The 26,034-nt window shown below is 33.9% G+C and overlaps 1 protein-coding gene and 1 long non-coding RNA gene across 8 annotated transcripts in view; one reads left to right on the top strand and one right to left on the bottom strand.

Annotated features, from left to right (window-relative positions):
• LOC141406589 (uncharacterized) overlaps window positions 1–26,034 on the bottom strand; it is a 150,930-nt gene that overhangs the window by 30,482 nt on the left and 94,414 nt on the right. The window lies entirely within an intron of this gene.
• Window positions 3,290–4,796, top strand: LOC141406618 (uncharacterized). Its single transcript, XR_012413449.1, has 2 exons — window positions 3,290–4,065; window positions 4,125–4,796. It is a non-coding gene; the product is annotated as an uncharacterized lncRNA (long non-coding RNA).

The following is a 26,034-nucleotide window of genomic DNA, read 5'->3' as shown; positions in this document are numbered from 1 at the left end:
AGGCATCGAATATCCGTACTAGGAGGGTTACCATATGGACCATGGGAGTACCAGGTCATATTACATGTAAACAGGGTCCTATAGGTTTTAAACCGGGAATATCTGAAAACTAAGACGCTTTATGAGTTTCTTTAGTTCACTAGGATGGAATGCCATCAACTAAAATAAATATTACCTTCAGAAAAATTAAATCAGGAGGGCTGCCAGATGTACGAAAAAGATACTAGGTTATATAAACAGTAAACGAGGCCACCTGTGTCTCAAAACAGTTAAAATTAATAAAGAGATATAACATTTCACGAAACTGGCGGCAACATCGATTTCTACCTCACAGAGAAAAGTATCCACACTAAAAGCTTTAAGGATTTCTTAAGCGTTTAGTACTTGGTATGATATCCGTTGTTATCCTTTACAGATCTGAACATTTTTGGAATAGATTTAAATATTTTTCAGGGTTCATATACTTGGGATGTTATGACTTCTCATATTTGTCTCCAAAATACTCCATAAATTTTCTATAGGATTCGTTTCCGGGTATTGGGATTGGGGAGGTGTTTGAATCACTTTTGCACAGTTGTATAGCATCCACTCTCGAACAATGTGTGATTTGTGCTTGGGGTCATTATCTTGATAAAATTGAAATGTTGTCCCCCATCAGATTATTTCAAATTATGAAATTATTCAAATTATCTCTCCGTATTTTTAAATAACACATATCCATTATTCCTTTGATAACGACGGTGCATGAAATAAGAAATTTTCCCCATTCTTCTTGCAAGGCATTTTCAGGGTTTCTATACTTGAGATGTTATGACTTCTCATATTTGCCTCCAAAATACTCCACTGTTATTCTCGCTTTATATCAATGATCTGCACGAACACCTAGAAGTAGGTATTTATATTCAAAATATGAATATTAGGCTTCTGCTTTATGCAGACGACAATGTTATTTTGTCAGATTATACAATTACGCTGCAAACCATGATCTGAAACCTCGAAAGCTATTGTGAAAAGTGGAATCTGATTGACGGGTTGATAAACTGCAGCGTTATTTTTTGAAGAAAATCCTCAAAGTACCAAGTTCTGCACACAACTACGCTCTTATGTTCGAGACTAATGTTGAAATCTGTCACTTACAGCTGTGTTCAAAATAATAGGAGTGCCCATACACCCCGAGGGAATGGTCAAAAAAACATGGTTACACTTCTCCATTTTGCCCTATTTGGTATTTGTTTAACATTGTTAACATCCCAAGTGTTAATTCATAAACAGAAATATGGCAATACATAATGATTTGTAGCCCATAAATTTGTGTATTTTGATCCTTGAGCCAAGTTTTACGCAGTTTCTATTAGACCATTATGTAAGGATCGACCATCCTCGACCAAATAATGTTTTGAGACCCTCAGCATCTTAACTGCACGAAGAACAAATATTCAGCCCAATCATGAATATTCTTGCGGATTACAACTCTCGAGGAGTAGATTTTTCTCGAGAGAACATTCCTCCAATCATGAATAATTGGAGAGATATAATCATTGAATTTGGCAGCACTGAAGGGTCTTTTTCATACCTTGTGTGCCATAACTGTTGTCAAAACAAAGAGAAAATCTTAAGTGTTTGTGTTTTTAGACAAATTTTATCAAATAAATTACACTTTTATACATCAAGGACATTCAGAAGATGTTAGGGGTAGTTTACACTATATGTAAATGTCATATGACATGAAATTTTCCATCATTATATAGTCGCTAATATGTGCAATATTGGGGATTTTGTGCGTCCACATCAGCAAAAATGTAATAAAATTACGTCTCCACATTGCCTGCGTGGGTAGATATGGAATGTTTTTATTTCGTGTCATATGACATTTACATATACTGTAAACTACCCCTTACTAATTACGAAAACCATCAAATGTGATTGGAAAATTCTAAGGAGACCGTGCAATTGACTCAATTGTGCTATGGAACTGCCACTATCATGAATGTGTTAGAAACGAGTGTTTTTAATTAAATAATGGCAAAATTTGAAAAAATATAAATTTTGCAATTAAAAGAATTGAAAATATGCATTTATCCAGTGTTTTTTTAACAACTGATGTGCAACAACAAAAATTCTCTCATCCCATCGTTGATCGGTACAAAAAGTGGAGAGTGACTGAGTTTGCATACTAATGTTATTTTGCAAAATTTGTTCAATTTTTAATAAATTTCCAACCACAAGTTAAAGATTTCAGCATAAAATGAGAACAAACATGTTTATTTTGCATGTTTTGTACAAAGTTTGTGGGAAATACTAAGATTTTGTGTAAACTCCCTTCAGTTTTGCAAGGGAGATTTTTTTGCAGGAAAACACATGTTTGAGCGCGTTCAGGATACCTACTTTTTCCCCATCGGAATTTTTTCCGTGCGGATTTTTTGTTTGTGGTAGCAAGGAAGGGAAAAGAGAGAAATTCCGCACGGAATTTTCATTCATGATTGCGCTGATTTTGTTTATATTTAAAAAATTGGATGATTGACAGATATGAACCATTTTTCCATACGCTTTGTTAAAAAGCAAACTTTAAAGAAATACTTTTGAAGTTGTCCTACAAATATGTTTATTAGGTTTTGCATTGTATAGAACGCAGTTTTCTATGATGACTAATCTAAATTAAGTATTTTTGAACGAAAAACGTGAGTTTATTTATAAAAATATAGAACGGTGTTTACGAACCATAGTGTAATCAAAGCCAGATTATCACAAAATGGTGTAAAACTACGCTTCAACCGTTCACGCTTTAAAACATTTTTGAATAGTAGTGAAATTGATTGTATACACAAAGTTAACATCCTGAGGACCTCATAATATTATTTGGTCGAGGAATAAATGCCTTATAGATGCGCTTTTTTGGCCGATCCTTTCATAAAGGATTAATGGATAAAGGATAATTGGCTCATGGATCAAAATACACTAATTTATAGGATACCAATCATTATGTGTTGTTTTAGGTAACAGCCAGAATATTAAACAACTCTTATCAATAATAGAGTTGTATAGTTCACGAACGAACTAGTTGAATTGAACGATTCATTGAAAAGAGTGTACGAACTAGATCAGTCGATATATTTCATTATAGTTCAGTAGCTCACTGAGCACTGACCGAAAGATAAAAGAACGATCAAATCAAAGAACGAACGATTCAGCACGACATTCATGTATCATAATGTGACGCCGTAGTCAGAGTTAACTGTTGCCTTTGTAAAGGTAATAGTTTTGTTTACATTTTGAATTTTACACAGATACCCACACACATCTTTATTCATTGTAATTTTATAATTTTAATATTTTCATTTATTTTTAACTTAATTACAAATTTAAAGTCTAAAAAACTCCACATTTGCTTTTCAATCACACCAAACCTATTCCGTTGCTAGGTTCTTTAAAACCCAACATACTAAATAAAAATAAAAAGTAATAGGACTTGAGAATAATATTATAAAAATAGAAAATTCACAATCAATTTGTAACAATGCTTGTAAAACTATTACATGCACAAACTTTTCTTAAGTCCGCCTGAAAATTATTTGTATACACATTTTTGTTGATTGACATTTGTTGATAAATTAGTTTTCGTAGAATTTTATTTTGTATTTTACATCGATCTCTTAGTTTTTGGGTGATTAAATGTTTATCCGCGTTGTGTGAACTAAATAACTATATCCGTGTTGTGTTAAAATATAATTGCCGATGCCTACAAAATATAAAACAGTGTTAAAACACAAAAGAGTCATTGAACTTTTGAATTATAAGAAAATATGAATCTGAAGAAGTTTTTAGGTAGATTTCTTTCATATTAATGAGTGCATGCAGCTTCATACTTGTTATCGCCGATTCCGAACGGCGTGTTTTACGACACCATTTTTATAAAAGTTTTTCATTGTTGATCCGGAAATGTCGTCCACATTACGCTGAGTGATATTTTGCCACAATTGGAAAGTATGATGTTTTTGCCCGACCTGAGAATCGAAACCGTACATACAGAGTGCGCCTTGCACTATTGCACAAGAAACGCTATATAAAGTAAGTTCAATTTACAAAATTAACTGAAAAAATTATCACTAAATTTCTACCTTCAATAGATGCCGCAACTCCAACGACACATTCATTCAAGACGGTTCGCGAAAAATCGTAAAAAGATGCGAAACAATTATAAAACCAAAAAACATAACTGTAAATATAATTTTTTTTATTATATCATAGAGTGAAAACTTAAATCACTAATCAACTTAATTTAAATTAAAAAATAACAATGATATAATACACTACACATAATGGAAAATGAAGGATTCTGTGTATCAAATATTAAAAGTATTGCTCTACGATTAAACGTTGAATGGCCTAATACCTCAAATGAACATGAGTGGACTTTATTTAGTAGATGCATTTTAGGTGGCGAACGAAAATCGATGTTACATAAAAACTTGAGGCTAAAACATCAAAACCAAGATAGAATATATAAACATTTAGACTATAAAATGGGAGAAATGTACTTTACTAACTCTTTTACTAGCGATCAAATTTCATGGAACTTTAAGGCACGATGTGATCTGATCAATTTGAATGCAACCAGATATAACACGGAAAGTGCAGTATAAACTTATATTAACGCACAAACGCAAAGGACAGTCGGTTTACCTTAAAAACATTGTCTATTTAATCAAAATTTTCTTTTTTTGCACAGTAATTTTAAAATAAGCTATTAAATGCAATACACAAATTTTGTAAATAAAGCAATATAATTACATTAAAAATACTCCTTAAATTTTCTATATGATTCGGTTCCGGGTATTGGGATTGGGGAGGTGTTTGAATCACTTTATATTACATATCGTCACCATAAATGCCCGAAGACGAGAGGAGAGGAGAAGCAAAAAACGTTATAAAATGAATAACTGTTTTATGGAATGTAACTTTTATGAGGGCGAGTATTCGGGATATTATCAATCCTATACGAATGGGAGAAATAAATGAAACCAAAACAGCGGAAACGCTTGGTTTTGGGATCCGTCATTACAACAAAATCTGCAATATTGCCCCATTTTCCGAAATGTCATTTCATGAATAGGAACGTTGTTTTTGAACGTAGAAGCTTCAAATCTTGCCAGATCATGTATTTTAACTTTATATATCAGATCCCATCAAAAAACGAATTTCGATTTGCGTGTGGGTTTCGTCTTCGGGCATTTTTGGTGACGATATACATACATATCGTCACCTGAAATGCCAAAAGACGTAACCCTCAAAGTAACCCTTTGAGGGCATTTCAGGTGACCATATGTATGTTATCACTACTCTGTGTGCATATGGAACTTTATATGTATATGAAATAATCCTATAGTTACGAAAATACTTGAAGCCATAAGGCAAAAAAATTCATACAAATATTTATATTCCCACTACTCCCTCCCTCTCTTTTCCCTCGGTTTGTTTAAATAACACATGTTATCCATAATTCCTTTGATAAGGACAAGATTGTCTACACCGGAAGCACTCATACGACCCCATACCAGAGCCTCATCCGTGCTTTACGGTTGGAATTGTCAGTTTAGTCCAAGGCCGTATTTGCCCTATGCAATACCTTACATGGTCCATCCGACCCGCACAAGTTAAATTTTCTTTCATCGACAAAAATTGCAGTCTTCCAAAACTCAAAATACTTTTTTTCGTGTACCTGAACGAACTCCAATCGAATTTAGCGGTTTTTATGATTTATGATTGGCTTTTTCAGTGTAACTCTGCCATGAAGACCCTATTGTTGCAGATACACAGATGAATGTTTTGGTATCAATTGTTATCGACGTCTATCAAAACAAACCTAAACAAATTTGAATAGCAGAGGCTAAAATTTTTTTGCTGAAGTTCAAATAGATTGCAAAAACCTAAACAAATTTGAATAGCAGAGGCTAAAATTTTTTTGCTGAAGTTCAAATAGATGACAAAAATCACACTTTAATATCGAAAAACCAATTTCAAAAATTAAAATTAAATATACCAATTCGATAACCAAAAATTACATTTCGATGTTACACCAGTGAAGTCATGGTATCTATGAGTGGGTGTTGTGGACGTTCGAGTAACATACAAAAACAAAACACCAATCGAACAAGTATATGTATATTACGGATTCGAAATGTTCTACAGTGATGATATCGAAGACTTGAAATCACAACCACGGTTTTAATTTGTATCAAAGGATTAGTGAAAATGGCATGACAAATGACTGGTGAAAATGACTGTGTTTTTGGAATAATGTGTTTTTGTAATATACAAATTTAATTTGTGCATTAAACCACATTAAAGGAACAAAAAATTGATCATACAGAACATTTTGAGATGAAAACAAGTCATAAAAGTAAAAAATACTTGGCAATTGAGCCGCCCAGTGCACACATCGATTAACTCTATAAAACGAAAAGTTGAGTACCTCCCCTATGTCCTATTTTTTAAAAACGCTATTTTAGCAATACTGACGAACGTATCGGAGAGAAAATTAATTTGCGAGACAACGGTTGTTGTGTCTCTGGGTACTAATTTGGGGCCTAAAGACCCGACCACGCCAACTTTTTTAAATAGCTTATATATCAAAAACTGCCTAACCGATTTTCTTGAAAATTTCAGAGAATCTACTGGGATGACCCGTGGTGAAATTAGGGTATATATTTTGTTGAATTTCGGAGGGGGCGTGGGACCTCCCACATACCCCATTTTTGAAAAACGCTATTTTTACAAAAATTAAGGAACGTATCGGAGAGAAAATTAATTTGCGATTAATTTGCGAGACAATAGTTGTTGTGTCTCCGACCCTAGGTACTGATTTGGGGCCTAAAGACCCGACCACGCCCACTTTTTTAAATAGCTTATATGTATATCAAAAATTGCTTAACCGACTTTCTTGAATATGTCAGAGAATCTACTGGGAGGACCCGTGGTGAAAATAGATTATATATTTTGTTGAAACCGGTTGAAAACGATATTTTAACAAAACTGATGAACGTATCGGAGAGAAAAATAATTTGGTGACAATGGTGGTTATGTCTCCGACCCTATGTACTCATTTGGAACCAGACCACGCCCAATTTTCAAATATTTTATATGTATATCCAAAACTACTAAACCGATTTTCTTGAAAATTTCAGAGAATGGAAAGTGTTGACCCCTGGTGAAAATAGGCTATATATTTTACTGAATTTCTATTTTATTAAAACTCTGTCTTTGCAAAACTTACTAACATATGGCTTAGAAAATAAATTTGCGAGACAACGGTGGTTGAATCTTTGACCCTGAAACTTATTTGGGGCTTAAAGAGCCGACCGATTTTCTTTAAAATTACCGAGAATGTACAGCGATGGCCCACCATGAACACCCGTGGTGAAAATAGGTTATATATTTTTTTGAATTGATTTTTTTTTTGAATCGGATGGGACGGGGTACCTCCCCCATGCCCTCCTTATTTTAAAACACTCTTAGCACGCCCATTTTTAAAATACGTTATATCTCCAAAACTTCTGAACAGATTTCCAATTCATTTTCAGATGATATACAGGGTTGGCCACTGGCGGAAATAGGCTATATAAACTTACGAACGTGTCCGTTTTCCCAACCCGTGTTACATATTTTAGCATTAAGACCCGATCACTCTTAATTTCTGAAATATGTTACAAATCAATGGAAATACCAGATGTTATGCATAACGAAGCTTTGATCTTATTGGAAAGCAAGTCTTTAAATTAGAAGGCAACATATCGATAGCTATAGCTTCATCAGGTATACATTATAAGACGGTACAAGGACGACACAGTCGACCCTTAAGTTTCCACTGGACATTCTTTTGATTAAATTGAACACATGCAGTATTAAATAGATGTTATCATCTGGAACGAATGTACGATAGCACGTAAAAATTCCCAAGAAGCTTTAGAACGATTCTTGAAGGATTTAAGAGCAATTCACGTTTAGATTTCAGACAAACACTTTCAGTTATACTATTCCAGCAGATGAAATAAATGCATGTCTCAAGTCATCAGTTAACATACCGCAAAAATTTCATATAGACACCAACATTTCCGAAGATGTTTTATTTATAGTCACTTGCAGTTCCCGACTAATTTGCGATGCAAGAAAAATATAAATTACTTAAGAAAAGGTAACATAAAACTGTTTCAAGGGCCAGCAAGGCGGACCGGGCCGGCTAGTACAAAATATAAATGTATTTGTTAGAAAACTAAATTATTTGTTTTCGAGAGACATGACCATGCCAACAGAAAAGCTGAGCCAGCTGAACACGCAAAAACTTTTCGTGAAAGCCCCTGCTGTCTAATTCTTTATTTGTCTATGTATTTACATTAAGTCTAAACCAGCGATAGGCACCATCTATTTCTATTGCATACTTTTGGGGGTGTCATTGTGTGAGTGCATGCTTTTTCAATTACCCAGCTAACATTTTTTTCCGAATTCGTTTCGAATTCGAAAGTTATATGGACGTGGTCACCGAATTCGGAAAGAATTTTCAAAGGAAATTCTAAAAAAATATTAGAGTTTCGCGACGAATTCGTTCCGAATTCGAAAAAAAATGTGGAAAATTTAGATTTCCTTAAGAAAATCGGTCCGAATTCGGAAAGAAATTCTGAAAAAATTCGGGGAAAAATTTAGATTTTCTAAAAAAATTCTTGGAAGCTGACGCCTTTGATATTGACACAACACACAACAAACTCCACTAAGAGACAATTTTCTTTTAATGAGCTATTTATGAAATATTCTAAATTTCAAACGTTCTAATGGTTTTTCCTGTTAAAATTTTATATGCGAATTTCATAACAAATAACTTTGTTTTTCGATAACAACCAAACAAAAACATCCATTAGAAAATGGGAACGAATTCGGAAGATTCTTAAGATACTTCAGAAAATGTGCAGGGTGGTTTGGCCTTAGTACTCACACAATCAAAAAAAAATTCAAACATGAGTGAGCAACATCAAGCAGAAGGTACACAAATTAATGTTTTTGCTGATAATCACAGCGCCATACATGATTCGAAAGCTCCCAAACGTGTCGTGGAGTTTTACACTTACCTTCGGGAATTCAACGCTATCATCTGAATGTTGTAATACAGATACTCGACGATCGGTTCACAAAATTAAGTGAGCGTCTTCTGAGTGAGTTTGAATTGATGTTGAAAGAGACTTGACTAGAATCTTGAATGATCTGGAAGGGAGGTTGTGCGAACTCCGTGTAGAACTAAGTGATATTAATATCGAGTACTTAAATTTGAAACGGTGTCAGATGAAATTACGTCCCTTAGCACCGATATTGAAGACCTCATAATGCAACTGTTGAGGCAGGAAATCTCGCACGTTGCATCAGAAATTAGGGTAAACGCCATAATTTCCAGAAAAATGAGGACTTGATAGCAGCATTTCAAAAAATGTTTAATTCCATGAATATAACAACGCCTCGAGTTAAATCCATACACCGACTTCAAAACAGGAATAACACTAACAAACGCAATTCTATTGATGGTGTAATTCTTTTTCAGTTTATGTCGCCATATGACAAGAATTTTTATCGAAAGCTCCTAAATTCTATTGGGTTTGAATCCAACACAAAATACTACATTAATGAAAACATCTCAAACACAAATTATTAATACCTCCAAGATGCCATACATCTGAAGAAAAAAGGCCACATAAAAGCTGCATATACATTTCGTGGTCTTGTTTTTATTAAGCGTCACAACTGAGATAGGCCGATATGCGTATTTCATCGTAAAATAAAATACTCGACGAGTTTCGAAATCTTTGCGGCGTTTCCAAAACAGAGTTTCAGTCCTAGCCACATTGTTGATGTCTTGGTTCCGTCCAGTACCCATTACACTGATTCTCATATTTTTATGTTTCTTATCTATTATTTAATTTAATTAATTTTATTTGTGTTTTATTTTGTAATAAAAAGCCCATTGGCAAAGGAACTATTACAATATGTTATTATAAAAACTCTACATTTAACATTAATGACATAAAAACATCTAGAAATAAACTTAAAACTAACGAAAATCGTAAATATGCGGGTCTCCTATTAAGAGCAACTACTCCATGAAAAACCTTTTTAATGAGGCAACAATGATAGAAGTAAAATCATTAATAAAATTAAAAAAATACACACGTTAGCGATAGCAAGAAATATAACATTACGTCAAAGATGACTACTCAAAAAATACACATTTCTGTTTCCTCTTGTACAAAGAGGGAAGGAAAAACATATTGTAATCAATTAATTTGCTTCATGAAGAGAAGCAACCAGTTTATTCCGAAATGACAAGATTTTAAGATAAAAACGCTTTAAATTATTATTCATATTCAAGTATCTTCTTAAATCGCTTAGACGTGTTATTATTGGCTCCATCTGCCACTCAAAAAAAAAACTAAGAATCAATAACTCCAATACAAACCTTCGTTTAACAGATCGTTTGCGCGCCGTGTACTCTCCGTCCGGTAGTGCAGGTGCGCAATGTGTGCATATAATTTCTTAAAAAAACACAAACTTTTTGTTCACAAACAAAATAGATAAATAATAAATAGCTAAATTACGATACAACATCTGATACGGACAGATAAGTAATAAATTCAGCACATAACAAAAAACAGCTGTACGTGTCGCTTCAAAGAGTGGCAACGCTACACGCAGAGAAAAAATATTTTTCGCTTTTGTTGGAACAAAAATATATGTTTTGGTTCCAAAAATGTATTTGTTTTGTTCAAACATTGTAATCCAAATCCAAAAATACCATCTTTTGTTCCAAACATAGAAAACAAAAACAACTTTCGAATTTCCGCAATATTGTTAAAATCGTTAACAATACCGATTGTAGGAACTATCATAATCTAATTTTGTTTACAAAAAGTATTGTCAACCCAGAAAACCAGCCCAGAAATTTTTGATTTGAGTGCATATACTTCTCATATACACTTTTCGCATAACTTGGATATAAATGTCGCGTATAATATTGCAATCATTGATGAACACAATACATGGTTTGCTGCATTGGCTGACAACAAAGACAAACAAAAAGCCACAAGCACCCACCACAACATAAGGAATAATTAAGCACCATAAAAAACTCCGGTATAACACCAAACCTCAAAGCACAATGAAGATAGAAGAATGAAACAAAACAGAAACAAATAAAAACAAGAGTCTCCTTGTTGGTATACATACATACACACAAAAACAAAGATAAAGGCATCATGTCATACAAACAAAACACACCATAATTGTTTTTTCAACACGGCATCGAATAGCGAGAGAAGAGAAAAATTTGTCGAAGAAAAGAGAGAACTATTGTCCAGTTGACAAAAACAATTTTTGGATTTAACAAAACCCAATTGTTGGAATCACAATACTACGTTTGGAATTTAACAATATCTTTACAATACATATTTTGCTCTTCGAATATTGTTGGATCAATCATATTTTTTTCTCTGCGTGTAGCTGCAGTACCATATGTTCATAAGATCCTCAAAACAGCATTGCCATATCAAAAAATCAGTTTAGAAAAACAAACAAAAACCGTTAAATTTGATTTTTGAAAGGGAAATGGAGAAGACTGCGTACCTCTCAACCCCAAGAAACAGCCTTAGCCATTTCCGAGTAACAAAACTAAAGGAACTGGAGCAATATAATCTTCACCTGTTAGAAAGAATAAAGTCATTGGAACAGGTATGTACACAGCTACATTTGGAAAACCAGGAACTGAAGAAAAGATGCGAAGAACTATGTTCTAAGGTATCGAATAATCAGGCAGAGACTCAAATCGAAACCCCAAACCCCACAACCGCTACAAATTGTAATGTGGCGGGCGAATCAAATCCCACAGAATATGTTACTGATGAGGATGAACTAGCAAAAGAAAGCGAATGGATTCTAGAAAAAAAGAAGAAGAGAAATAAGAGAAAGAATAAAAATAAAAATGCCACAGACACCGTGGAAGTCGATAATATACCAACTCCACCGATTCCTAATGAGACAGAATCGGTGATTAATCCCAATCCAAATGCTTGTTTACCTAATCCAGCGCAACGGTCCCAGCGAACACCTCCAATAATCGTAAAATCCATTGAAAATTTTGAAACCATTCACAATATTGTGAAACCAACAGCAAAACACGGGTTTTTAACCAATTTGTTGGATAACAACTCCCTTAAAATTTCAACATTTGAAGAAAGCGACTACAGAGAAGTGTCGAAAGCAGCAGCCATTCAATGGCACTCGTACGAAAATAAGCAAACTCGCCAAATCCGAGTAGTGGCAAAAAAACTGCATCATACCTGCGATCCTGCAAAAATAATTTCAAATCTAAACGAAAAAAATTTTGATGTCCTAAATGCTTACAACAAAAACACTATTTTACTAAAGAACCATTAAACATGTTCGTGCTGAGCTTTGACTCCGCAAATTTTCGGTATAAAGGAAATACTGGGGACAACCATAAAGATAGAAGAAATGAAAGCGTCCACACATATTCCACAATGCAATAATTGTCAGGGATATAATCATACAAGAAACTACTGTTCAAGGCAACCGAGGTGTGCACGATGTGCAGCCAAACACGAAACAAGGAATTGTGAAAAACCGACAGTTTTCCTTCCAAAGTGTTGTAACTGCGGCGAACAACATCCTGCAACTTATAGGGGTTGCATCGTTGCGAAAGAATTGCAAAAACTTACAAATAAAAAGATGAGGTTCCATAAGGAAACCACAGATTCAAATAATCCAGCTGAATCATTGCAACCAGTAGCATGCAACACAACACCGCCCGTCCCAAGTGGAAATGCTATATTAAACCAAATTCCTCAAAAAATTTTAAATCAAAAAAATTTAAACCAAAACTCAAAAAGACTTTACTCCGAAGCCACAAAAGCTTCGTACAACCAGCCATCAAACACATTGAACCAAAAACCAGAAAACACGCTCATTAAAATATTATCCAAACTGGAGGCGATTGAATCATTCAATAAATCACTTGATTTGCGCTTAAGTATGTTAGAAGAAAACTTTTTTGCTTCCTTAAATTAAATGGCTAATACATTGAAGGTTATGCATTGGAATGCAAATGGATTAATGAAACACAAAGACGAACTTTTGCTCTTATTAGAAGAAAAAAATATAGATATATGTCTAGTCAGTGAGACTCATTTTGTCAGAACCTCGTATGTAAACTTAAAAAAAACACGAAATATATCATGCAACCCATCCGAGTAGCAATGGGAGGGGTGGTAGCGCTATCATTATTAAAAAAATCAATTGAACATTGGCTCGAAAATATTATATCAACTGAAGAATTTCAAGCACCAACGGTAACCTTAATGGAACACAAAACCCCATTGTCCTTCACGTCCGTCTATAGTCCTCCTCGGCACAATATAACTAGTGAACAATACAAACAACTTATAGAATCCCATAAATATAGATTTATTATGGGAGGAGATTTCAATGCAAAGAATATAATGTGGGGATCGAGATTAACATCCCCAAAAGGAAGAGAACTATACCAAACAATCAGACGAACAGGCTGCCACACAGTTTCGACTGGGAAGCCAACATACTGGCCTACTGATAAAACCAAGCGTCCAGATTTGATCGATTTTTTTATTATCAGTAAAATCGCACTAAATAAAATTAAAATAGAAGATGGATATGAACTTAGTTCAGACCACTCACCGATATATCTTACATACTTTAGTCAGGGTTGTCCAGAAAAATCGTATTCCGGATAAGTAAATAAAAACACTGACTGGAACTATTTCAAAATCTATGTAAATAATTCAATAAAACATACCTCAATTGAAACAAGCCCAACATATCCCATCCTACCCAGCACATATCAAAAACTCGTCAACGTAAAAAGGAAACTTAGGAAAAAATGGCAACTTTCTCGTACTACTGAAAATGAACGAAACCTCAACAAAGCTACAAAAAAATTAAGCAGATCAATAAAAAAAAACATAACGAATTAACACTACGACAGCATATATCGGAGCTAACATATGATAAGAAAACTAATTATTCACTATGGAAGATGGAGTATGGCACAATGGATTAATCCAAAAAATTAAGTTTCTACTACCAAAGTCCATTAGTGAAGTTATTGAATCTTATCTAACTGACAGATTCGTTAGAGTCAGATACGAAAATTAATTCTCTGACCTATATCCTATAATATCGGGAGTTCCACAAGGAAGCATATTAGGTCCTATACTATACCTTGTTTATACACATGATATGCCCACAAGTGAAAACTGCTTTATTGGAACCTTCGCCGACGACACGGTATTAATGTCAACAGGTCGAGACACTACAGATTCCGTAAATAAATTGCAGCGGGAATTGAATATTTTATATAAATGGACAGATGATTGGGATCTGAAGTTAAATAGTAACAAATCGGTGCATGTGGACTTCACAAAGAAAAAAACCAATTACAAACCATTGTACATCAACGGAATGCAAATACCCTATTCAAAATCTGCAAAATATCTCGGAATGACACTAGATTCCAAGTTAGATTGGAATGAACATGTGAACAAAAAGAGTGAAGAACTAAATACTAAATACCGAAACTTGAAATGGTTAATCGGCAGAAATTCAGTACTGTCCACTGATAATAAATTAATGATTTATAAGCAAGTACTAAAGCCAGTATGGCTATATGGAATGCAACTATGGGGTTGCGCAAGCAATACTGTAATAAACCGAATTCAACAATTTCAAAATAAAGCCCTAAGGAATGCAGTAAATGCACCCTGGTACATTCGTAATAGCGATCTACATCGGGATCTGCAAATCAACACTATTAAACAGGAGATATCTACTCAAGCACAAAAACACTTTTCTCGTCTTCAAGAACATTGCAATACTGAAGCCAAAAAACTTCTTGAAAACACGAATGGACAGAGAAGACTGCGCCGTTATATTCCACATGACTTGATGACACGTTTTATTTGAAGACATAATTATAACATTAAATTATTTCTTACATAGTAACGTAACTTAATATTACACAAAATTAAGCTATATTACTTTGATATTTATTATAGAGTAATCAAAACTACTAGATAGTCACACGTTATAAATCTGAGACTAGTTGTAGTATAAATTAAGCATAAATATCTGTAAACAAATTTGCTTAATAATAATAAAAAAATATTCGGCAGCGAGTTAAACAAACGAGACACTCTCACAATAAACGATTCATCCATATGGACATCCAACCTGGGAATACGCAAATTCGTACTAAGAGTGGATCGCAAAAACTGAAAAGTATTTGCCAAGAAGTGAGGACACTGTATCTTGCAATCTTTGTAGAAATGCAACATACATCTGATGTCAATAAAATCAGCGAAGGAACAACCCAAGAAACGTTTAACGAATGGATAAATGTGGGTGTAAATACCCACAGAAAAAATATACCTTATCCAACTGTTGAAAGCTGTCTGCACTTTTCTTATGTTTTGCGAAACAGTTCCGGAATATACTTCTAAACCAGTGTTCACCAGCGAGCTGCTACTGAGAGCAAATTATCGTAACTTTCAATCCAAAACACACGGTAATGTATGCTCAGTTGCTCTCAGTACGGGCTCGCTGGTGAACACTGTTCTAAACAGTAAAGTATGTTTGGCATTACGAGTGCATGCACCAACTTTCGCTTGACATGATACGGAAGAATAAGGTCACAATTGTAAAGTCGACGCAACGCAATGTGTACGCGAGAAACAACTCGGTCAATGTGCGTGGAAAATGTTAATTTGTTATCAACGAGAACACCTAAAATCTCCAAAACATCCACAAATTCTAATGGAACATCTTCATACTTCAAATCAAGATTAATATCATGCGAAGAGAAAATCATGGCCTTCGTTTTAGATGGATTAACACTCAATTCAATTCATCCAAGTTCTTACTGAGGATAGAGTTATGTTTATACAAGATTCTAATGCATCCACATTACTCAATTTACCCGTAAACAAAAGTTGGACGTCATCCGCAAAGAGGTAGGTGGAACAGAAATTACCGATACTGGTAATAATGTCATTAATAAACAGTAAGAAGAGAATTGACCCCAGAACTGAGCCTTGAGGTATTCCACTCTTAACAGATAAGACTTCCGACGTAGCACCACTGACAACTAGAGTTGGGTAATCTAGTTCCTAGTTCCTTGTACTAGTTCCAAAACGTATGGGTAACATCATGAAATGTAACGTGTGTTGTTAAGTATACGCAGTTTGTTCAAAGAAAAAATGTGGGCCATTGGAACTGCGAAGTGAACGAGATAGTTCCATATAGTTCCTTTGGCACAACTCTACTGACAACTACGTACTGCTTCCTGTCAATCAAATAAGAAGACATCAAACGACACGCACTGGAATGAAAACGGTAAATTCTGTGTAACTTATTAACCAATATTGAATGATCCACTCTGTCGAATGCCTTTTCAAAATCCATAGATAACAAAACCGAAAGACTGCGATTATTCAAGTTCCTTCTAACAGTGTCAGTAACCCCCAACAGCAGATTTGCTGTACTTCTGTTGGCTTTAAATCCACACTGCGAATCACTTAAAATGTGCTTAGAATCTATATATTCTAGCAATTGTCTTTTCAATATATGCTCCATGACTTTAGCTAGAATAGGTAAAATTGAAATTGGTCTTAAGTTGTCGAGAGATGTAACATTCGATTTTTTCTTAATGGGAGTTATTTTACCAACTTTCCACAACGTTGGGAATGTGTTAGTCATAATAATAGAATTAATTATATGGAGAAATGTTGATCCAATATGAGGCAGAACTATTTTATAAAACTTTAAAGAAAACCCTCATTACCAGGTGCATTTGATTTAATGCAAGAAAGTTATTTTATAACTTTCTCGTATTTTATTCCAATTACACATATATTTTTTAATAACTTTGTTTAAAATCTTTACTGTGGCACTTATCTTTAACTGTGTTGCTGATAACTTTTTGCCATCTTTTCGCATTCCATCAAATGATTCGAATCTGTAATGATGACAGATATTCCAAAGACGTTACAAAGACTCTAGTAGTAAGAATATTTACAAAACAAAAAAATATTAAGATTTATCATTTCGTCGGTGTCATGCTTAAGTGTTCCATACGCCATTTGCCTGTTTTGAGATAATCGCCTTTTAATGTTTTGCGTCACAACTGTGTGGAGCTGGCTAAAGCAAATATTTATATTTTTTACTTGAAATATTAATAAAAGTATATAGAACATATTTGCACAAATTTAGAGGAATATGTATTGGAATATAAAAGTTATAGAGATTTTATTAAAAAAAGAATTTTTGTCGAATTGTTCCATATCCGCACTTATGACACAAATGTGAAATATTGTAAATCACATGGAACAAAGTGACAAACAAAATTTTCCCTCTTTTTCTCAATGAATTAAATACTGCTAAATCGAAAATTAAAATTCTGATTTTTGAAATGTGTTTTTAAACTTGTAAGCTTTTAAAATATTAATTTCATAACTGAAAAAAGTTTATGCTTTCCCGTCGAGGCGTGGATATCTCGGAAACTAGAGCAGATAGGAGAAAGCCGACTAGAAATTCAGAAAGAGCACACCGGAAAACCCTAGAAACCACCTGTATCTCAAAAAGTCAAAATGGCGTATGGAACACTTAAGCATGACACCGACGATTTGTCAAAAATTCCCAGAGTTCACTAAATAAACCGGATGAATTTCAATATATATTTGAAAATTCGGATATGGACGTAATATGTATATCAGAAACTTGGCTGCATTCCTCTATTCCTAATGGTTTAGTAACCTTGAAAGAGTATAACTTGTGCAGGTCAGATAGGGAGAGTCGCGGAGAAGAAGGCAATGCTTGTTGAATTGCCTGCATTTATCGTTCAAATAATACCATCGACATGTTTCAACTACAGAATGTCTTAGAAAATAAGGTTTTAATGAGGTAGTCACCACTGGATGACTATGTTCTTGTTCAATCCCACGGCAGCGGGTTCTTTCGTACCGGATTGACTCGAAACCATAGTGTTTCGGCCAGCGGCAGCCAACCCAGCATCAAACCTATGATTCCACGTATGTTTCATGCTGCTACAACAACAACATGTTCTTGTTGAACCCACATTAAAAACTTGTTAAACTGGAATTTTCCCCACCTAATTGCACAAACCCAACATATTTTTCGACAAAAACCAGTAGGCTTTACGAAAAACGAAAAACCGATATATTTTCGTCAACAATTCTTCAAATATGTATATTACTTTATGATCTGATATCAGCTCCAATTTCTTAAGACAAGATTTTATATATCTGGAATATAATTTTAATATAAAAAGAAAATGAAGTTGCTTCAAGAAAAGTTATGCCAAGTCCATTGGAATAATATATACTCACTTTCTTCTGTGAATCAGGTGAAGGTACCATCCCATTAATATATAACAAGTGAGAAAAGGCTATAATCGGGACGGGGCCGACTATGTGATACGCTACACCACTACCCCTCTGCATAAAATTTTCACTCGTAAACATTTTTTTAGGGAGATAATAAAGTTTTTTCCTATCTGGCGTTTGTACCAAATGACTTAAGGCGAACTGAAACAAAATAATAAATATTTAATTTTATATTTGACTTCTGCCGCTTTGCTAGTATTCTTGATTAATCGTTAATACACAAAATAGAAGCTGAAGTATTTGTCATTAAAGCAAAAACTTCAACATATAATATTTTGCCATAAATGACACATTTTGTATTAATTTAAAGTTCTGATGGTTTAGTTTGAGCTCTCTCCTTGGGATATGTCCAACAGAAGCAGGAATATCTGGCAATGAAATAAAATTGCATAAATTGGAAATTGGGATATCCTTAAGTCTTTTTTAACATCACAATCATTTCATCAATTTTGGTAAAGCAATTGGGAACATATCTCTATTGTTGAAACGCATCCAACCAAAGCTGAGATACTTGACAGTTCAATTCAAATACAAAACGGGATAGTCGGACGTAAGCCAACCTATTTTGCATCATAATAGAGCTGACATTTTCCTCATCCATTCCTTTTGGAGTACGCCTACTAGAAGCGGAGATATTCGCATTTGAATAAAACGTTGAATGTTCTCCACATAAATGTTATGCCCATTCCGGAATATTATCCATCACCAACATCAATAGGCTTCTTTCTCTGTGAGAACTCCATCAACCAAAAAATTTCGTGATGATCCGATCAAAATTCAGACTTGTAGCTTCATTTCAAAAAAAAAAGGGGAAAAAATGGGATTTATTACCGACTATTGCCAATCTCCGTTATTTGGCCACCTACGCCAACCTACTTTGCATCATTGCAAAGATGGGATTTTCTACTTTCATAGTCCCCAACCGAGGCTGTGATATTCGTCATTATAATTAAACTCGCAAAAATGAAAGTTGGATTTCATTAGCGACTATTGTGATACATTCGTTGTTTGACCACCTACGAAAACCTACTTTACTTCATAGAAAGGTGATATTTTCTACTTTCATAGTCAGGTTTTGCTTTTGGTATACTCCTTATAGAGGCTGGGATAATTGTTTTTGAATAAAACGTTGACGTTTTCTCCAAATAAGTTTTTGCCCATTCCGGCCCCTGAATATTATCTGGCCATCACCAAAATATGTAGTCTTCTTCCCATCCGGGGTCCCCATTAACCACCGAAATTTCGTGACGATCCGATCAAAATTGCGACCTGTAGCGTGATTTAAAAATAGAAATATAGGATGTATTACCGACTATTGCGATAACTCCGTTATTTGGCCACCTACGTCAACCTACTTCATCACTACTGCATCACTGTAAATATGTAAATATCAGAGCCAACCAAAGCTCTGATATTCGTCATTATAACTAAAATCGCAAAAATGCCAAACGGGCATTTAAAAGATTGCCCCAAAGTCGTATCGAGAGAGCGCAACGTCGAGTATGGCTGATTTCCGCATCGTCAGTTGCTTTACAAATGTCTGAAAACTGCGAAGGTACGTGCTTCATAACGTCAAAAAATACGTATTTCTAACGCAGGTAAAAAGCAAACATGTATCATTTTTATTTCTGAGCATTTTAGAGGAACTATGTATGAAGGTGCAACTGAAATATTTTTACGAAGTTTAAAGAACACAAAGTAACTGACGATACGGAAGTAAGCTTATGTTATCAAAAGGAGAAAATTTGGAAAGTCGAAGATGACGGGAATACGTCTAAGGCGGTTAACACCACTACAGAACGGGAGCTGTGCATAGTAAGGGCGAACAGGCTTAAATGTGAGGCATACACATATTATACATATTATATTATTGCACATATTTATACCCTACAAGACAATGTGAAAAGTTTGTTTTTCCGAAAATTCATGTAACACCACGAAATATTCGTCAAAACATTCGTCTCGGTATATGTGGTATTTTGAGATGTGTTTCCCTCTGTCCGTCCATTAAAAATTATAATCAAACTACAGGCCTCAATTATGGACCAATCGTCACGAAATTTTGTATGGAGGTCGGGTTCTGATCTGAATAGAAACGATTAGTTTTTGGTGAAGATCGTAAAATATTTAGGGGGTGAAATGGACCAAAAATAAATTTTTGTCCGATTTTTAAGCGGCTCTGTAGGTCGCAATATTTGCCTGATTGCCTCGAAAAATTAAGAAAATTTTGGGTTTACGAGAATGAAGAAGGTTGCAATTTAACATGTTGATCGGATAATATTTAGCGGGTTAAATGGACCAAAACTTTTGTGTGAAAATTTTTAACATTTTTAGTCTAATGGCTATATCCTTATTGCTGGAAGACATGTTGTAACCACGTAAGTTATATTTGAAAGAGGAACTCTCGACGTTTCCATTGGTACAACAATAACCGAGTTACAGCCTATTTTATACAGGAATCCCACAGTTTCAATTGTGCAGTGTAATCATAATCAATCTAGATGTCGCTATTATAGTTCAATACTGACAAATTTTTGCACAAGGTAAGGGTTTTGGTCAAGGAAAATGCCAAATCATATTGGATAATAATAAGACAGTATTTAGCGGGTGATGTTGGCCATAATTTTTGTGGGAAAACATTAAAATTTAATGTTTTTTCCATATTATGAATTCTGGGGGCATATTCTTCTCGACCTCAACCTTGTTGCAAACTATAGCAATATAGCGGTTAAAAAACAGAACTACTGTCGAACATATAAGTGGGTTCCTTTATCGTAATGGTTTCTTTGGAAGTAACTACATTTACCTAATGCTAGAAAATGTCGCTTCATTATATGAACGTTTTTAAACCATGATTTAGATATTCCAAATTTTTTTTAAATTGATGCAAATTAATTTTATTGATGTTCGGGATAGATAGAAAATTTTCATTGATTCATTCGATTTCTGGTCCTCGAGCTGACAAAAACTTATTAAAATACGTAAAATATTTTTTAATAATTTTGAAATTGGAAGAAAATTTATAAAATTTTGCTGGGAAAAGCAGCAGATTGGCTAAAATGGATATATATTTGCTTTAAAACGTTCCATTTCGATAAATCGCCATTCATTATTGACAGTTATGGAATTTTGTGTCGTATGCTGAATATTATATATGGACCACATTAGGAATTTTAAATTGCCCAACCGGTCGTCAAACCATACAATTCTTTATAACGCAAATTTTAATTGAGCAAACCTTCCGAATTTATCTTATCAATTGCGTATTACCATCATTGGATCTTGGGCCTAATTACGTGATTCGATTCGATCGAGCATTTGCTCGTAAAAAAGATTTCGACACGATAAAAAAGCGGCATGACGAGATTCGATCGAAATCGTTGATCGAATGTTTCGAGAGTAACCGGTAATCGAACTATGAAAACCTATGTGTACTATAGGGAATCTTATGAAGGTAGATGTAAAAAATGGTGTTTTTTGAAAGCAAGAACAAAAAAAAATTAATAATGAAAAATGTAAATATTTGTGGAATTTGTTGAACGATACATTCAATAATAATTTCGGAATGAAGTTGTGCTATGAAAATAAGAAAATTATTAATTCTTGCAAAATCTTTTTGACATTGTTGTAACGGATTGCTGATACATCCACCTTAATAATCCTCTCTCAAAATAAATGAGAGAGAGTTTGGTGGATGTTTTGCATTAGCCCCTCTGAGAGAATATTTCCTTTGGTAAACAACGGTGGATGAAATGTTTAAAATGTACTTCCCTTATACAATAAAGGCTATTAATATTAAATATTTTTTTTTTCTTTTTTCCAGAAATGCTTTTTTTCAACTTATTTTTTAACGACTGCAAAAGTAATTTTTGGTTAATGATTGCATGCATTTTAATTCTAAATTTATCACAATTTCTCAAAACGACTGCAAAGGACTTTTTCCAATTTCTCTTGTTATATTGTCTAAAAAATGCTGCCAATTATTTACTAACATCGTTTTTCTTCTATAACACGACAACAAACAACAATTTTTACATTTTAAACAAAAAGACAATAAGGAAATCTTTCATTTTATTTGATTACGATAGGTAATTTGGCCTCGAGAAATTACTCGCAAATTTATGCTCAATTACTCGATAATTTTACTCGATAACGAATGTTGTCATCTCAACATTGAGTACTCAGGTCGAAACAACTCGATATCGAATCACATAATTAGGCCCCTTAATTGAGAATTTATCGCCATTCGCTAATGGATAAAGATCAAGCATTTAATTCACAACTCTGAACGAATACATTGGTCAATTTAGAACTAAATTCAATTTTTAGTGGCAAAACTTTAATATATGGAATCTGAAGTATAAATTCGCGGATTTAAAGAAATACTACAAACAATTATCGGGCACGTTCTGGCATTCACCTCTGCACCTCACGGTATCGAACACACCTAAAGCTGTTCTGCAACACACTTTACACCTAATTGGGGTGTATTCCTTACACTGTAATTTTGATGGCGAGAGCTGAGTGAATCCTTATTTTTTAAAGAAACTAATTGCAAATTCCTACAAAAAACTGCATAGGACTAAAATTTAATGTGTTTTCTATGAGTATTTAAAAAAATATTTAATTTTCTTAACACAATATGATTTAAAAATGTATTTTCTCTTGAAGTACAAAATTCAACATGTACGCGCTCTTGTAGAAGTTCGTTTCTTCGTTTAAACCTGTTTCGTAAACAATCAAACGAATAAAGCGTACATACCCACACACGCATGTGTATTCGTTGATGCGCCAACACAGACTGATATTTTTTCATTGTTAATGATAAAGTTTGAAAGCTGTAATTAAGCTTTCCAAAGTTCTTTCATGAAATACGAAAGCTCTTTTCACGTGAAATATAGAACATCAATTGCGTTCACAGGTGAAGTGCATGTGTGATGTGAAATGGATACACGGTGAATTCCAGAACATGCCCGTATATCTGCAAAGGATCATACCTCATGGATCAAACTCCATTTATTTATCATAATTACGCAGTACTTATTGTTATAATTCGCCATTCTACACACATATACTAATTTAATTATCATCATTTTATTGAGACAGCTGATCCACAAGCGCTTTCTCAAATTCATAATATAATGTTAGTTCATATTTACATTAAGCAATTTTCCTTGCGGCAATTGCCAGTTTGATGGTGCGAGAGGTGAGGCATATGGTAACCCATTGCCTCTCAACACCAAACTGACAATTGCCGCAAGGAAAATTGCCTAATGTAAATATGGACTAAGCACTATATGCAATTTTCCTGTATATCATCTTCAAACCGATGATATCTCTAAAAACTTACGGAAACTTAAAGCAATTAAAACTTCTGGTCCTGATGGTGGGCCTAGCATAGTACTCAAACATTGTCATACTACCCTGGCCACGCCTTTGTCTTTGTTATTTAACTATTCTTTAAAATTAGGTCATTTTCCATCATATTGGAAAAAAATCTTATTTAGTTCCCCTCCATAAGTCTGGCAGTATAAGCGATGTCTCAAATTACAGAGGTATAGCAAAATTAAGTGCTATATCGAAGTTATTTGAAAAACTAATCACTGATATTATTTCTCATAAAATTCAATCTATTCTGAGCCCATGTCAGCATGGATTTCGCAATGGACTATCAACTATTACAAACCTTATACAATTTTCATCTGATATTATTAAAGGGTTTAAAGAACGTAAACATACTGACACAATTTATACGGATTTTAGTAAAGCATTTAATAGAGTGAATCATAAACTGCTTTTATATAAGCTAGATCGCATTGGTTTTAGTAAAAGTTTATTGTCGTGGATCTCTTCCTACTTACAAGACAGATCCCAGTTTGTTCTATTTGAAGATTACAACTCAAAGTTGATTAGTGTTCCATCTGGTGTTCCACAAGGGAGTCACCTAGGTCCAGTTTTATTCTTACTATTTGTTAATGATTTACCTTCATCGGTACACAATTCAAAATTACTTATGTATGCAGATGATGTTAAAATTTACTATACTCATAAGTCTCAAGAAAGTATTGATCTACTTCAAAACGATCTAAATAGCTTCGATATTTGGTGTGATTTTAACAACATGGATTTAAACCTAAAAAATGTAAACATATCTGCTTTACTAGGAATTATCCAATTTCAGGTTATTATAACATTAATGGGACAGATTTGATGTCCGTAGTATCGTTTATTGATCTCGGCATTTTAATGTATCCAAAATTAGATTTTAATAATCACATCATATCAATGGTGAATAAAGCAAATGGTGTATTAGGTTTTATAAAACGATGGGCTAAAGAATTTTCAGAACCATATGTTACTAAGCAATTATTTGTTTCACTTGTTAGGCCCATATTAGAATATGGGTCAGTAATATGGGATCCTTACTATGGAATTTATGCCGATAAAATAGAATCTGTTCAGAAACAGTTCTTACTCTTTGCCTTGAGAAATTTTCATTGGAATATTGACTTTGTTCTTCCTCCATACACTTGCAGGCTAAAATTAATACGATTACCCACATTAAAAAGCAGACGCATAATGATGAACACTGTTTTTGTACTTAAAATTTTAAATGGCGATATACCTTCAGACTTCCTTATTTCTTCTATTAGATTAAATGTTCCTATTAGATGTAGTAGAAACTATCAAATATTGTATACTGATTTTCATCGCACGAATTATTTGTCATGTGAACCTGTAAGTAGAATGTGCAGTGATTTCAATTTTTTGTATAGTAACATAGACTTTGGCATGAACATTGACATCATTAAGTCTAGACTAATTTCTTTCTTTAACCCATAAGTTCTTAATCTTAGTAATTATATAAACTAACCGGCTGTTGGAAATATATAATCTGTAGCTGGTATTCAATGATCACTTAGCATCCACCATTATCCGGATATTGGTGTGTACGCGATCCCTACGTTCAAAGGGAGGTCGCCCCCTCGGTTGCGGGAACGATGACGTTGGGAACGATCGATCATATGTATATCCATCCGTGTTATTACCTTAACTCTATTCACCGCGATTTGTTTAATATTATCAACCTAGGCTGCCATGAAGCTTTTTATACACTGCGACAAAATAGGACACTCTTTTATATATTGCATGGAACCACGAAGAATTTTTTGTTATGCATGTGGTTTGGTTGATAATGTAATATACCTTTTTATTCCTATTGAAACCCCATCTGTAAAATACTTTATTCCTTATTTAAACTGTTAATTAACAGCATAAACTCAATGTTAATAACATTTACATCAATTACAAGCTTGCATCTTTAATTTTGTCTTTCTGACTGAGAGCTAAAATTAGAATGATCAAAGCGTTCTGTATCCATATGTATAGAACATAAGCGCTTAATGCTTCAGTCACCCTAAATTCGTAGTAAATATTCCCTCAATCACATCGGCTTAGGATAGCCCAGTGGGAGAACTCCTGATTTGCATTCTTA

Source organism: Musca autumnalis, unplaced genomic scaffold, assembly GCF_047663935.1.
Source record: "Musca autumnalis isolate F117 unplaced genomic scaffold, ASM4766393v1 scaffold_1, whole genome shotgun sequence".
Taxonomy (NCBI): domain Eukaryota; kingdom Metazoa; phylum Arthropoda; class Insecta; order Diptera; family Muscidae; genus Musca; species Musca autumnalis.
Note: the sequence above shows the minus strand (reverse complement) of the source record. Positions and strands in the feature narration are given on the sequence as shown.